This window comes from Onychostruthus taczanowskii, unplaced genomic scaffold (assembly GCF_017590055.1).
Source record: "Onychostruthus taczanowskii isolate IOZ18803 unplaced genomic scaffold, ASM1759005v1 scaffold17, whole genome shotgun sequence".
NCBI classification, from domain to species: domain Eukaryota; kingdom Metazoa; phylum Chordata; class Aves; order Passeriformes; family Passeridae; genus Onychostruthus; species Onychostruthus taczanowskii.
Genome location: NW_024498906.1, coordinates 6,638,266 through 6,654,911, shown reverse-complemented (window position 1 = coordinate 6,654,911; position 16,646 = coordinate 6,638,266). Strand labels below are relative to the sequence as shown.

The window sequence follows — 16,646 nt, the reverse complement described above, 5'->3', positions numbered from 1 at the left end:
CCAAGATCATTGGAACAGTTATTGTGTTTTATATATACATATACATGTGTACACAAAAACATACATATATATGTGTGTATATATATAAAGCTCACCTGTGTCCACATAGTTAGGTGATTGTCACTTTTTTCCCATATTATGATACCTTTACTGTATTTTCATTAAATTTCTTATTAAGCTACTTATAAATGAACTTTTCTATACATTTATGCTATTCTCAGTGACTCACTCATGGTGAGTTTTTCACGGGAAGAGGTAGCATTTAACAAAATGCACGAATTAATTTAAAGATAGAATTGAGTCTCTAAATGTTTAAATATAGTTGGACATGTCTCAATTGTTGACTAATAACCTCGTAATCCATGTATTTCTCTAGGAAAAATGTTGAACATATATGTAGTTGAATGGCACAGCATTTCTTGCCTAGTACATGCTTTAATTTCTAGAACTCAGTTTTGGTGAACCACTGGAGGAAGAAGAGGTTTTCTACTTGCTAAAGCATGGGATTGAGCTTGTAAACTCTGAATGAGATTGGAATTGAAAACTGAGTTGTGCAACTGAATCGATGCAGTCACAGTGTTTTCTATAATTGGTTAAACTTTCTTCTGAAAATAGATTAGTGAATAAGTTATTTTCTCTATGCAAGAGTCACTTCTGATTAGACATTTTATTCTGGTTTTGGCAAAGATACTTGGAGTTGTTTAGCCAACAACTGAAAAACATTGGTGGTTTTCCAAATGTCTGCTGAAATTATTTGCTATTCAGTGTTGTAATTTACAGTGCTAGCCACCTATTTATTTTTTCCCCTCTGTAAACATTTCCAAAGGAAAAGTACATTTTGTACCTATGTGAAAGCATGAATATGAGGAACTGTAACTGTTTTGTTTGTGATAGTAAATTTAGTTCTAGATTGAAATCCAGAATTTCTGGTATGCATGCAAGGGAGAAATCTTGTTTAAAGGTTCTAGAATATTCTTTCTGCAATTTTACATTGTGTATTTATCAAGTCTCCTAATTAGGTACTCAGGTATCTCCTAACACCATATTGTGTAAGAGCACTCTCCTCTCTTGCTGCAAAGTGCTAATGTATTACAGCAAAAGGGAGTATGCAGTGGTGAAACACTGTTTTCGTGTAATTTAATACCTGTCAAAACAGCACATGTGTAATTTGTGAACACTTTAAAGTTTCGTTTTGTTCATTAAATGTCTGCTGTCTCAATTTTGAAAATATTAAGTGGAAGGGAAGCCACTACTCAGTAAAAGCCTATTTTTCTTCAGCCAATGTAGTAGTCAGAAAAGGTTTGGGGTGATTTGTGTTCTGAAATTACTGATGACTGATACTTGTTGAAACAGATGTCTGGGGAGTCTATTTTAGCAATTAGGTTTTGAAAAGTAAATATTTACACTTAGCCAAACAGGTTTTCTAGGTTATATATGAAGTTTGCTTGTTTCTGAGGTTGCTGATATTTAAAGTCTGTCCCACGAGAAACAGTCAGTTTATTACTAAGGTTCTTGATATTTTAAGTCTATTACATGAGCAGCTTTTAAAAATATTTTCAGAATTTGATCTCCGTTTCAGTCATCGAAGTGGTGGAGGTAATTTACGTCTAGGTATCTCTTGTAAAAGCTATGTTGTGTAAGTTAAAGCTTTTTTATCTGGATTGGATTTGGATTCATGTGGAGATGATCATTCCTGATAATGCCCTTACTTATACTGGCTGCTAGGAATGCTTTTTTTTAATCAGAGTTTAGGAAGTCCTGCAAGGAGCCGGTAATTAGGTTCAGTGATCTCCTTGAGTCCCTTCCAAGTCAAAATATTTGTGGTCTTTTTGACTGAATCATGTCAGTGAGTGAAAAGTAAGTAGGTTTAAATGTCTATCTGGTGTTCATTACTGTTGTACTTTCATACTGTAGAGTATGAAAGATGACAAGAGGAAAACACAAGATCAGGTAGAGGAAATTGGTAGATGTTAGAAGGTTTTATTTAGAAGAAAGTTGTTAAAGGCCTATATATTAGGGGGCAAGATTCAAAAGAAAAAATGTGTTTGCAAATAGAAGTTTTTAGGCCAAAGTATCCTAATGTAATTCCTAATGACCTCCTGTTGTAAGGCATTTGTGATTATGCAGGTAAGATATTTTAAGTCTCAATAATGCTCTCTGTGAGCCTTTCAAATAATAAATATTTTGCTTTACTTGCTCCAAACTAGTATTTGTTGCCAAATATTATTTGCCCAAATTGTTTATATATTGATTTCTGGTCAGATTTGAATGGCAAAGCTGGTATATGGCAAATTTCTACCACAGTTGTGTCTATTTTTTAAGTGCTATTTTATTTTCTTTCTTTTTTTTTTTTTTTTAATTAAGAATAAAACCACTAGTTTTGACACAACTGAGGAAAATTTCTGACGGATTTGTCATTCCTTTCTGATAACTGTGGTTTTATGGATGTACATTTGACTTGCCCTCTTTAAAAGAAATTTTGGCTGATTGTTTTCAGCGTTAAGTAGTCCAGGTTGTTTTTCTTTTTTCTCTTGAATTTAGAGTAGTTTAGGTATAAATAACATAACCTCTGAATACTTTTCTAAATTATTAACTCCATATGTTTCACACTTACTATTTTAAGCTATTGCTATGTCTCATCATCAATTGATGGTGAAGATATTTACCATCTTTGCTGGTAAGATCTGACTTAAGACGATTTTGGCAAAAGACTTAAAATATCTTAAGCAAATTAACCAAGTGATGAAGATATCTGTAACTTCAATTTGTATGTGTTAAAGCTTAAGTGATTGATCAAGCTCTTACGATTACTCTGTTTCTATTAAAAATGTCTAACAACCTGGGCTTACATTTTTTAAGTAGTTAAATGGTTCTTTGTAAACTTTTTATCTGTACTGAATTTATGGAGGAACATGATTCCAGTCTTCACAAACAAACTTCAGAAAATATGCTAAAGTTTTTTTTTTGTTCCTTGTTGTATGTTCACTTTTTCTGGAACATCTTTAGAAATTTTAACCAAGCAAGGAATAGGACAAGTTAACAGCTACATGTGTTGTGGTTAGCAACACAACAGTTGCATGTTACTGGCTGTATAATGGCATTTATGTTTTACTTTGCCATAAAATACTCATGCCACATTGGAGCAGAAAGATCTGAGGAAAAGTAGGGAGTGATCTCTCAGAAATGCATCTAGGAATACATCTGAGCTGTCCTCTTCCCCGTTACAGCGACTGAGCGCTGGTTTGGGAGCAGCAGAAGTGTTTGTGTGCTTCCTTCTAGCAATGAACATCTGATTCCTGGTTTAATGAACTTTTCCCTGCTGTCACTTTCCTGGGCCTTGTGCTTGTTTGTGCTAGCCTGATAATGAATTGGCTATGAAGTTATATAATTTCTGCTGTCCTTTTTAGGTAAAGTAATTATCCAGTTTCCTATACTTTGTGTAGCCTGATTAAAAAAAACTCATTTAATCTCTCCCAGTCATAGTTTCCGTATTTTTTCCTTAATTTGCACTGATGACATGAGTTTTTTGCACCATTATTAAGTGATAATGAGATTCAGACAGTTTTTCATTTGATAAATTTTTTGTTTGATCTTAACTTCCCATACTTCTGTATCTCAACAGCAGTGGATTCTACCATATTGGAACACAAAGAAGAGGGGAAAAAACCTCTCAGCACTGTAGTTCCTGATGTTGTTAACTGTGCCTTCACTCAGTAGTTGTATACAGTTGTAATACTGTTTTTCAGTTAATTTTAATATCCTTGCTGGTATGTCTTATTCCAAGGAATTATGAGAAATTTGGGGTTTTTATCTATTGTTCTCTAAAATTTAGTGATGTTTTGCCCAGTACAGTGTGAAGGTGGGGGGGGGGGGAATTTTTTTTTATTATTTTTTTTTAATGCAGGAGACATACAAAGCACAAGAGCTACATTTGATATCATGCTTTTGAGAATAGTTTAAAACAAAAGCTCCCTTAAGCCTGGAAATCATTATTTCAGTTGCAGAAAAATCATACAATGGTTAGAAAATAAAATTAAAAAGCATTGTTGGTTTTCTTAAGACTTCTTTTAGTTCTCAAACCCAGGAATGGTTTTGGTTAGATAAGAGGAAAGTCTACAGGATTCACAATTAACATCACAACCCTTTAACTACTTCTTTGCTGCTTGTCAGCAGAAATTTCAGCCCTGACTCCAGGCATGCCATCAAGTCCTATCAGGACTTTAGTTTGTAGTACAGATATGAGCTGCAGGATGAGAGCAGGTCTGTGGAAACGTCTTCAAAACTAACAGTGGAAAGGGTGAACTTTTATATTAATAAACTTGTAATACACACATTTTCAAAATTCTTGCTAGTCTGACCTATATTATTGTTTTTATATTTTGCTCTGCACTTTCTTTTAACAAATATTTACCCTCAAGATTAAAGTGTATTTCTTCTTTACCCACTGTTAAGGCAAAAGTTCTGCTTTTTCTTTAAGCAAATAGAAATAGTCAACAAAAGTAGTAAATTCACTAGATACCATCTAACCCCACTTTATCTTTCATATTTGTGAGTAGATTTATTATTGTTTCTTTGACCTGTGAGCAATTGTGTTAACAAGAGATGACTCAACAGTCAGTAACTTTTACAGATTTCGAGACTCAAGGACAAAATAGGCCCTTCCTCTTATTGGTGGGAAAATCTAAAATATATATGATTTACTTTGGAGCAGGGCATATATGCTACAAAAGAAATTGTAAGAGTTTCTATTACGAAGGGTGTGCAGCTTATGATACAATTTGAAGTAGTCAACTTCGAATTAAGAAGAGCTCTGTAGTAACCTTGCATTGCAGCTGCTATTGTATTAGTTCAGCAACATTAGCCAAGTAGAAATGAGAGCTGTGTTAAAATATGTGCAGAATTTAACAGTGTTGACACGTATAAAATGTTTTATGAATACAAGTAGGGGTATATGAACAGGGAATAGGTATCCTCATATTTCCAGATGATTTTCATATTCATCTTGGATTTTTAGTGATGGTGTAATTCAGACATACTACTGCATGTTTCTGTAAAACAGTGTCTGAGCTTGCAAAAATGTTATTTAAATTGATAAGCCTCACTGACCATGGCTGTTGTTCTTCACGTGATGCTGAGAGATTTTTGGATGAGGTCCTGAAATGTCTTCTGTCATTTCTTAGCTAGAACTCCTGTTCAACTTCTTCCAAGTTGAGAAGGGTGAGAAGCAGCAGACTGGGTGTTGCAGATACTGTAAATAACACAGAGGTGTTTGTGCTGTCAAATTTTTTTAACAATTTTTGCTTCTCAAAAGCTTTGGATTTAATACGCATCTTGCACCCCTAAGCATAGAGACACATCAAAAAAAAGCAATATTCTAAATACTTCTTTTCTTTACATCTAAATACTACTTCTATAAGTAGCCCCCTGGTCTTGCTTATGCAGATAATTTCTGCCGTGCTGCATGGACTTTCAGCTACCTGGGAATTTTCAATTCTCTACCTTTTTTTTTGTTTTCTTTTTTTTGGTTTGTTTGGTTTGTTGTTATAAAGAACTCATTAAAATAAAATAATTTTCCCATATTAATATTCTATAATTACAGTGCCTCAGGACACTGGCAAATTGTAGTTGTTGGTCTGCTCTGAAAATCACATAGATTTCTTTGCCACTACATCACAATGTGTGATGTTTTCTGTCTATCACTAATAATACTGTGGTTTGTTTTTTTCTTTTTTTTTTCCTAGATAAGTCTCTTCTATAAGAATGTTAAAACGTTAAGGTTCAAGGACAAATCAAGGTTCAATCTAGTGTTTTTCTTTGCCAAATTACTAATTTTTTTGCTGTTCTCCTGTTTTATTCTGGGACTTGATATGTCCATAGTCTATGCTTTAGGCTAGAATTAAGCATGCTTTTTTTAACTCTGTAAGTTAATGAATGAAGCCCTTTGGAACTGTGTATGTAATAGCTCAAAATAATCACTGATGGAAGACAACTGAGAAGGGATCAGTTATAACAGCATTATTTTGTCTGATGCATCAACACCAAGAATGAAATGAGTTTTGTCTGTCTTAAAATCACAAAGGAAGAGGAAAGATTATTTAGGTAAATGTTCAGCATATAATCTATTGAGTTTCTGCTGGTGCACAGCAATGCAAATATCTTTATTGGATATTTTGTCTCATGGTAATTTAAAAAGTATGTAAAAACATTTTATTTTCCTAGGCAACAAAATTTCTGCAGTAATTATAAATAAATTTCAGTTGAAGTGAGATTTATATGTTAGAAGAAGTTTCAGTCTAGTTATTGTATATGAGGGGTTCTTCAAACTAAGAATAGGTCCAGATCAAATTAGAATGCTTTGATCATAAAATACCAGTTATCACAAAAAAATGTTCCATAATCAATACCTTCAGCACTGTAATACATGTACAAATATATCTATAATTAAAAAAAAAATACAAACAAAAAATGAAAACCAAAAAACTTTTTGAAAATAGAGATGGTTTGTGTAAAGAATTGTGGAGTATGGGAGATTGACACTTGGAGATTAATACTCTAAAAATATACAGGAGAACTTTGGTTAAAATTAATAAGCCATCTCCCTATTTTATATCTTTATATTCTTCAATTTGTTTTTTCTTGTTGCTAAAGTAAAGAATTTGCTCTATTTATAAATCCCATAGCTCATATTCCACTGTGAAGGTACCCTTATTTGTCTATTAGTGATTTGAAGATCTGCTAAAGGGATTACTAATTTAAGGGAAGAAATCCTACAAGTATCTTAAGACTTCTGTCGTTTTATTTAGGTCACAAATGGAAGGATCATTAAGATATATAACTGCTAAAATTCAACCATGTTGGCTGGGGCCATTTGATTAAAATCTTGGATTTGAAATGGAATAGGCAATAGTAAATGTTAATGATTTATGCTTGCTTTGCTACTCCCACTGACCCCCTCTTATATGAAATGTTAGTCACTGTGCCCCACGTGGAAATGCTGGACTTTCTCCTTCTGGTTCTTGTTATCTGAAGGTCATTGGAAACATGTTTATCCACCAGGTGGTGGAATAAACAATTTTGAGTTGAAGCCCATAAAAAAATAAATGAAAGGAAGAAATTCCTATGACAGTTTGGGATTTTGAATTAATATAATTGGAATTTACTTTCTAAATCAGAATTTGATCTCTGAGCTGGCTTCTTAGGATCTATAGTCACAGAAGATCCAAATTTTTGGGTTTCTAATTTTTTTGGCTCTGACTCTGAGCAAGTCTAAACTAGTTTGTGTGCATACATCCAACTTTGTGAGATATAGTCTAACCTTTAGCATGACTGTTCTTGAGATAAAAATTTTTATAAAGACTCTAAGAGATATAATTTTCTCTGTAATGATTTTCATCTTCACTTGACATTCTTCCCTAACAAGACAACATATCTAAAGCCTAAATTAATTTCCTTATCTCTGTGTGTGTGTGTTAATCCTTCAGACAAGACATTCTGGGCACTGTAATGACTTTCCTGTACAGAAATCTGATTAGAAAAAAAAAAGAGAGAAGGATGTTCTCTTTTCTATATAGTGAGTATTATTTTCTACTAGTTTCAAAGAGAACACAAAGTAATGCTTGAAATGATTGACTCTGGAAATAGGAAAAAAGAATCACCTACCCTCAGGCAGTTCTTGCATTCTTAATATATTAAAATGAAAGTGTATGGAGAGCAGGACTACAGAAACTTGAAACAGATACTTGCTTACTTTTTCTCAGTTCTTTTTAAAATATGTTTAGCCTTGACATTCACTGTTAAAAGAGAAAGAAATTGTATTATCATAATCTTCATAGAGGATGGTGGGGTTATGCAGTTTTTGGTCTTTCTGGGAATCATCTGCTTTGCAAATAAGGAAAAAACTGTTTTTAGATGAGTGTAAAACTCTAGTCTATTGTTGTAGGTGATTTTCAGTGGCTTCATTGAAACAATATAGCTTGAATAACGTTGATTCAGCTGTAGATGTTGAAGTTGAAACATAATTTATGTAAAGTTTGAATGGCAAATGGCAGTCACTGATGGGGCACTTACAAAAAACAAAGTGAAAACTAAAGGAGCAAGGCACTTGGGAATGGCACTTTGTTCTCCTTTAACCCTCCCCCCCCCCCCCCCCCCCATTTCCATCTATTAGTTTTTAAACTGGTGCCTTAATGAGCAGTGGGTTTCATGGCAGTTACTTCTGCAAGCTTGGTGTAAAGAAACAGGGGAAAATTACTGTCACAAGATAATCTGGACATAAATGTTAGAACATGTATTTAATTTTTGGTAGATGTAGGAAGTAACTGTTTTATAAAATGATTACAGGATAATTTCTGCCACAATTTCCATCTGGAATCCAGCCAAGAGAGTGACATGTTTGGTTATGGAATTACTTTCAAAGAGGCTGCATTCCATTTGCCTTACAGTTTGCTTGAATTTGTCAGGAGATTTTTCTTTTGCATAGCATCTTGCAGGAAGCAGGTTGTAGATTACCTTTTGCTAGTTCTGATTCCTCTGCTTATCATAAAATTTGTTGATACATTATTAAGTGCAAGAGTATCAATATAGGGAAAAAATGTTTTGAATTAATAAGGTTTGTATCAGTAAAGTGTATTATATCTTGTGTGAACAATATTTTTGAGATCTGTTCCATAGGGATTGCTCTGCCAAACAGCTTAAGTCGCTCCATAAAAAATCAGCCTGAAAGAAGGGGAAGCTATGTGAACCATAACTAAAGCCATCCCCTGAATGTGAGTGGAGGGAGGGCTAAAAGAGCCAATTTAAGTGTCTTTTTGGTAACCCACATTATGTTTTAAAGGCATACAGTGATAAGCAGAGAGAAAATAGTGTGAATCACTTGTTATGCTTGAAATAAAATTACTTTGGAGCAAAAGGACTGATGCTCTTGAAACTGCCTGTTAATCACCAAGCAGCAAGGGAATAAAGCTTGTGTGCATTGGTAGTGGGCAAGGATAATTGCTCTCTGCTATGTCTTCTGGCCATTTTTCCTCTTCATGAAAATATTATTTGTTTGCACTCTGGAAATGTGCTTGACTATGCTATGCTATGACTCCATAGCTTTCCTTAAATAAATAGAAAACTTTCAAGCATTTTCAAAGAAGTTGTGAATATTTAATATTTCTACTCTAATATTTTGACATGATTAAGACTTCAGCATTGGAGCCAAAGATGTCTTCTTTTTCAAAATCACTTAAATATAATGATGGATTTAATAAAAATAGTTGTATCAATGCCCAAAATGGAATATTACCAGTCATGTTGAATTTGAGTATGTTAAGGCCATATGAAGTGTTTCTTTGTATTTTTTTTTTTTTATGCAAAGCCTCCACACAGCTCTGAACATGATAAAAAATCGCTTTGGCTCTTGTGTATTTGCTGAATGCCTTCTCCAAGAATCACTGTCAAAAGGCATCTAAAAAATAATCAAATTTCTCCATTACTTACCATTATAATACTTACACAATTTAAATGAGAGTAGTTGAAATCCCTCATTATAATAATGTTGTTTTGCTGGGACAGCCTCCCTGACTTTTGGACATCCATGACTCCAGAGCTGCAATGGACAAACAGCAATCTGTGATTTGCCTTCCTGCATGGCTGTAAAGCATTGCTTGTGCTCAAGGCAAGACAACTAAAGCTACTTCAAACTGTAATTTGCTGCCCTCTTTCTTAATTTTTCCAGTCAAAATAACCATGGGTCCTTTGTGTTCTTCATGGTCAGATTTCATGTGCAAGTGTGCACATGTAGTGTTAGTGTGTGCCCAGAGTATATTCTTGGACCCAGATGCTCAAAAGCAGTTTAAAAATTTTGCAAGCAGCAATGACTCAGTTCTGGAAAATACAGGATTGAAAAATGCATTAAGTACTGGAGAAGAAAAAACACAAAACACAACAGAAAAATTGACCACCTTTCATCAATCAGTGTGTGCAGGGAACAAACACAGACAAGACACATTGTGAATGCTTCTTTAAATAATGATGTTTAAAGCTATGGCTGTACAGGAAGGTGTCCTAAATAGAAGAAATATTTCCATTAAGGATAGTGTAGAAAATGACTGAAACAGTTCTTGGATTGTTTGCATGCAAATTACATTTTGTTTAAGTGATGAGACATCCTAATTTTTTGGGGAAAGTCTTAAGAGTGACAGAAAAGCTAGTCTTCCAACTTTTTACTACACAAATGAGTATAGAAATAATATTTTTGGGCTAATAACCCCTTTGTAATAGAGGTTCTGTATAACAGAGAAACCTAAAAAAAATCTGCTGCCAGCTTAATTCTCATAAAAATTATTGTATCTTTTGACTCACATATTTCAGAACTCACACATAATAAATCTGACGTTTAATTTTTTAATTTTTTTTTTTAATTTTACATTTTTTAAAAAAGAGCAGCTTCTATTCTATTTCTGCTTCCATTTTAATTTACCTGAACGGAGAAATCTCCAAGCATGGACACCATGTGTCTTTGCCTTGCTGAAGGGACTAGGTGGAACTTGGGGCAACAAGGAAGTGAGGAGAGGTGACTGGAATGAAAAAGAGAAAAAGTAACAGTGAGGAGGTAAACCAAGGTGTTTAAAGTGAAGTGAGCCTGAAAGTGAAGTTGGATCTGGTAAAGATATTTTGAGGAGAAAGTTGTTTTCCCCTAAATATTTACATGTCATTTTTTATTTCTTAATTATTAAGTCAGTATTTAAGTTCAGCTTTTGTTATTCAGCAATAAATGAACTCAAGTGCCCTGAACTGCATCTGTTTTGCCTGCAGCAGTAGCTGGTGAGTGATTTCACTGTCTCTTTTAACACATAAGTTTTCTCACTCTTGTACTTTCAGTTTTCTCCCCTGTCCCATGGGGAGTGAACCTGCTTATGGATGGGGCTTGTTTGCCAGCCATGTCAACCCCCAACCCTCAAACACAGTAAATGTAACTAAATGCAAGTGTAATCCAAATCAGTATGGATGTTGGTTAGTGCTCTGTCCTTGACTCTTCTTTTTTTAACTTAGAAATTTGTTGTTCAGGTGATAATTCAGGATTTTTTGGCCTCTAAAAGTCAAAACAGTCTTGTGTTCCCCATCCCTGAAGGAAGTTGTTTTACAGATGTGATGGCTTCCAGTGCTATTTGTAATTGACAATGGCCTCCTAAGGTCAAAAATATGAAACCAGCATTGTTGCACCTGGGACCAAAGTCAGAAACACATTTATTCAATTTTGTATAATTCTGAAGGTGTTTGCTTTTTCAGTGTCTGCATAATCTACAAGACCATAATAGTATAAGATCTATTTAAGTGAATTAAATTAAATATGATGAGGAAATGTTGTGTATGTGACCTTTGTTTATCTCCTCATCTAACTTTTGTAACTTCTGCATTCCTCTGGTTCTCCTGAGTGGCTACAAAAATCTTTAGATTACCTCCGGTAAGATAATTGTCCTTTAGAAAAATAAGTATCAAGATTAATATTTATAAACTGATGTATTAGATATTCCTGCTTGTGAAGAGTGAAAGGTGATTGCTGACAGGAGCAAACTTTCAGAAAGTTCCCATATAAGCTAGTGGAATTCCATGAGTTGTAGTCTGAGGACAACCTGGAAGACTTCATAAAGCTCAGATGCATTGCTGCTCTATGGGCTCTACAGTAATTGCATAGCCACTCTCCCAGTGTCACTGACTGATAGTGTTTCATTAATCAAGGGGGTTTTTCATGTTTATTAAAAGAAAGGATTCTGTTATGAAATGAAAACTAGAATTTAAGAGATGTTTTGAAGAAGAAATCATGTGCAAAGGAAACACACAGGGTTAGAATATTAGTAATATGCATTGAATTATACTCAGTCATAAATAGTTTTTACATAGAAAATATCCAGGATAGCATAGCAGAATTCCATCATACCTTTCCCAGCTTACATGTGCTACTTCTAGCACTATTTTTTGTCTGTACCTTATTCTATTATTATTTTTCATTGTATGCATAAGTGCATGTTATACTTTTTCTGTGCTTAATATTCTGTGGTTTTGGTTATTTTTTCCATAAATATATTTTTTCCATAAATTATAGACCTGGACTTAAACTTGTCTTAAAACAGTTTCTGGGAATTAAATGTTAGGAATGGAGAAATAGAAGGAACATTTCTGGTGTATCTATTGTGTGTTCTGAAGTGTTTTCACATTAGTATTCAGAATTACTACATAAAAAGCTAAAAATAAGTATTTGGAGTATTTCACCTCTGAAATTCAGATTGATCTCATCTCTTTCGACCTTCAGTGTTATGTGAACTGTATATTTGTATAGGTGAAGCCTTACTGAACAATGGCTTTAGTTCAATGAGCTGAGACAAGTATTTCTCCTGCATCAGGAATGCACAATTTACCTTTAACTTTAGAAAACAACAGTCTTTCAAATAGTGCAAGAAACACAGAGTGCTTGCCTAAGCTACCTTTTATTTCTCTTTCTGTTGCATATGATGTGACCAAATGCAAAGAGGTACCCTTCTATTTTTAAAATTAATAGTTAGAAAATTCCTCTTTCTAAACTGGAGCAGTCTTGGATGCTGAGTGGGTTACATGTGTAAAAAATATTTTCATCAAAAGTTAATTAGCAGGTGTGAATGTTTTGTGTTCTTTTATTATTTGGCAATGATCTTTTCAATTTAAAATTGGTAGGTAAAATTAATTTTCTTTAAAAAGTAATGCTTGGAGGCTGAAACTTTCGTAAAATTGTGGATGGCTGATAAAAAGTTCTACTACTTACCATAAAAAATATCCTGAAATGAAAACCTCATGGAATTGCCTTCAAAAGCATTTTGCTAGCAGAAGATATTTTCTGAGATGAATCTCTCCTTGAAATTCATGCAACAGAAGGGTGTTCTTTTCCAAGGAGAATTCCTTTGGATCTACAAATACTTAGCATTAATCACATTTCCTTTCCTCTTCCAGCTCTTCAATTTAACAGCATTTAACTTAACCGATCACTTAAGTCAAGCAATTCAGAGAAAAATTTGTGTAGGTTGAGTATTTAATACAGCACAACAGTGACTTGCAAGCCCAAATTACAAATCTGAAGGGGTACGTAAGAATCCAGGAGAGCAGCATTCCTAATAGGTTTGGTGGAACAAATGCACACTTGCATGCGCACAGACAAAAAGAGTCTGGAGGACGTACCTGTGAAAAGTTCTCCTCCAATTGGGTGGAGATGCTTTTGCATCCTTTCAGTGGGGGTTGGGGGGCATCAGCCCTGGATCCCTCATCGTTTGGTGATCCTCCTTGGGTAGTCCTCTAGCTGTGAGGGGTGACACACTCAGAGGGAGATGATGGTCACAATGATCTTCAAGAATTCATGACATTTGGGAAAAGCTCCTTATGACTGAAAAAATGTCAAATGTCACAGCTATCTTCAGAAAGGAGATGGAAGATGATCCAGGAATTTAGAGTCTCCTCTGCCTCTATCTGTCATCAAGAAGATTATGGAATCAGTTCTCCCAGAAACTCTCCAGATGCATGGAGAATCTAAAAGCGATCTGTAGCACTATGCCTGGACAGTCTCCTCTGATCAGATGGATAGTGTTGGGGACAAGAGGAAACCGATGAATATTTCTTGCCTTGATTCTAACAAGACCTTTCATAGTATCCTTAAAGCCAAAGCAGTGAGATGTGGTTAGACAACTGGCTAGATTCCTGGTTTAAAAAGGTTGTGATCTGTGGTACAAATCCAACAAGTGGCTGGTGTGGCTGTGATCCTCAGGGGTGGAGGTGGGGGGCTGATAATGTTTTGGTGTCTTAAGGTCATTACCTGGATGATGGGAGGAACTGCACTGCAGCAAGTCTGCAGATGGTTCTGAACGTGAGTCAGTAGGTCTCACTTGCAGCAGTGAAATCCAACAATATACTGACCTGTAGGACTGAGAATGTTGCCTGCAGTTTGAGGGAAGTGATTGTTCACTTCTGCTCAGAGTTGGAGTCCCATTCTAGCACACTGTGCCTTGTTTCCTGTAGCTAGTCACGGTTACAGACTATTTCAATGTGGGAAACTGTACTGAATACAAATTCAATAAGTCATTGGGATTCTCAGTAATTGCCTTGTTGTCTTTCATGTTCCTGCTCTGCTGATCCTTTCTTTCTACAAAGCCTCTAGGAGGGATCTGTCTCAGGAGATATTTGAGGGAAGATTTATTAGTAATTTTCATATGTTTTGCTGGTTGTTCCTCCTGGGCCAGTTTTTCTGGTTTGGGTTTTTTTTGGTTTTTTTGGGTTTTTTTGTTTTGTTGGGTTTTTTTGTTTTGTTGGGTTTTTTTGTTTTGTTGGGTTTTTTTGTTTTGTTGGGTTTTTTTGTTTTGTTGGGTTTTTTTGTTTTGTTGGGTTTTTTTGTTTTGTTGGGTTTTTTTGTTTTGTTGGGTTTTTTTGTTTTGTTGGGTTTTTTTGTTTTGTTGGGTTTTTTTGTTTTGTTGGGTTTTTTTGTTTTGTTTTTTTGGTTTTGGTTTTTTTTTTTTTTTTTTTTGGTTTTGGGTTTTTTTTTTTTGTTTTGTTTTGTTTTGGTTTTTTTTTTGGTTTTTTTTTTTTACAGTAAGCCTCCCAGAATTTATTATCCTTTCTGTTTTCTCCATTTGGACATGATATAAGCTTCCTGAATTATACTTCGGGTAACTGCTCTTCAGCCCTCTTGACTTGCTTTTATTTAAGTCTTCATTGCTCCCTTTCATCTGCACTTTCCAAGGTGATGCTGCTGGGTCCCTTGTGATTAAACCCTGATCTACTTTTGGATTGTATCTCTTGAACCTCAATCCAGCAAGTGATAAATAGATACTGTGCTGCCTGTGTGACAGGAATTATGAGCTGGAAGGAAACTTTAAACTTCCTTTGCTTCTTTAGCAGTTCTTTGTACTCCAGGCTACTGAGGCTTCTGCAGTAATTTCTCTCTTTCTCTGAACTTTTTCTCTTGCCTCTCTTCTGCTTGCTAGCCTAATGAGATTCAGTAATTAATGTTTTATCCCCTCTCAAATATTTTATTCTGTCCCTTTTGGGGGGGGGGGGTGTCCCTTTTGGGGGGGGGGGGGAGGCGGGCAGGGCTGAAACATTTTTAATGAAGTTTAATAGCAATTAGTTACCTTAAATGCAGAAATTTTGTTTGTTTCTAAAAATTTATGATTAAGTTTATAAGACACATAAGGATGGACTGATTTTTGCTGCCTGTCTTTTCACTTGTCTTACCTTTAACAGTCTCTGTAGAGTTAGGTTTTTTCTTTTTCCCTGAGCCACTGAAAATATAAGGTTATAATTCTAAATTGGTGTAATAGAACTAAACAGAATATCATCAGGATTAGAAAGAGCCAAGCTCCAATGAGTATGTTGGAAGATTTTCACCTTATGCTGAGAGTTAAGGAATTAAACCCATGGCAATGGCTTTACGCTTCATTAGTACAACATTTCATGCTGCCATGTGCTGATTAAGAATTAGACAGGGGGAAATCCTCTGTTCATCATCCATTACCAGGCTGGAAGACTCGATGTCTCTCCCAGTGGTAATTCTAACATCAATGAAAACTGAATCCAGCTCCAGGTAGCAGGACACAGCATTTCAAATGGCACTAACCTCATTCTCTCCTAGTGTACACCCTGCAGAGAACAGAGCCATCAGTCAGTGTTTATCAAGGTGAAGTAGATCAGATGAAGTATTAGGTGATGCAAGCAGATTGGAAGCTCTTGTTCATGGCATGACAGTCTGATGTCAAGTGTCTCATACCAGCTTGGCAGGTAGAATTTCTCAGTTTCAAAGAATTGTTGTTTCAAATCCAGCCTCCTCTTGAGGTTTATTCAGAAAAAAAACAAACAAACAAAAAAAACCCCTGATTTTTACCAGCCTCACTGAAGGTATTAAGTACTTTTTGGATATAGAAGGAATTGAGAGAATGTCCTTGCTATGAAGTCAAGAACACATTTTGTCAAGAACATGATTTTTTTTTTCTTTTGAGAAAAAGGTTGAGTATTCCAGGCTTTAGGAAATATCCAGGACTAGGCTTGACTTCTAAATTATGCCTGAAACTTAGGGAAAGATGCTTTCAAACATCCAAAGTACCGAAAATGTGGAAAAAAGTGTGATTTTCATTAAAATCTGCAATTTAACTACTACAGAGGGTTTAAGTATATAATTTTATAATCTAATTCCTTCTATGTAATGATATTGCAATTGTTTTTTCTCAGTTTGTTTTAAGGAACTACTTTTCTAAATTGAATGAGCTGTGCTATTATTGGATGTTTAATCTAAAACACATTAAAATATTACTTAATCCTTGCAAAAATCCCTGTGAGGACTGTACCCAAACATTATTATTCTTCCACAGATGGTAAATGCAGTTAATATTTCTCCAGTAGTACTAGAGAACTTTTGTATCCAGGAGTCTGTCTAGTTCTATTAATTTGTTTTTTCAGCTGAAGCCTACCATTACTAAGATAGCTGTGAAGTGGAAAAAAAAAATCTGGATTATAATAGGAAGTTATATCTACATACCTCCAACTTTGTATCACATTTGCCTAATGTGTTGGTCTGAATTCAAGATGATTTATTTCAGACTTCAGAGGAGTTTAGTTTTTGTCGTGGATGAGCTACTTGCAATCCAATTGCTAGT

The 16,646-nt window shown here is 34.8% G+C and overlaps 1 protein-coding gene across 7 annotated transcripts in view; it reads left to right on the top strand.

The window, feature by feature from the left end:
* The window catches only part of DMD (dystrophin), a 1,147,932-nt gene that overhangs the window by 385,977 nt on the left and 745,309 nt on the right, over window positions 1–16,646 (top strand). The window lies entirely within an intron of this gene.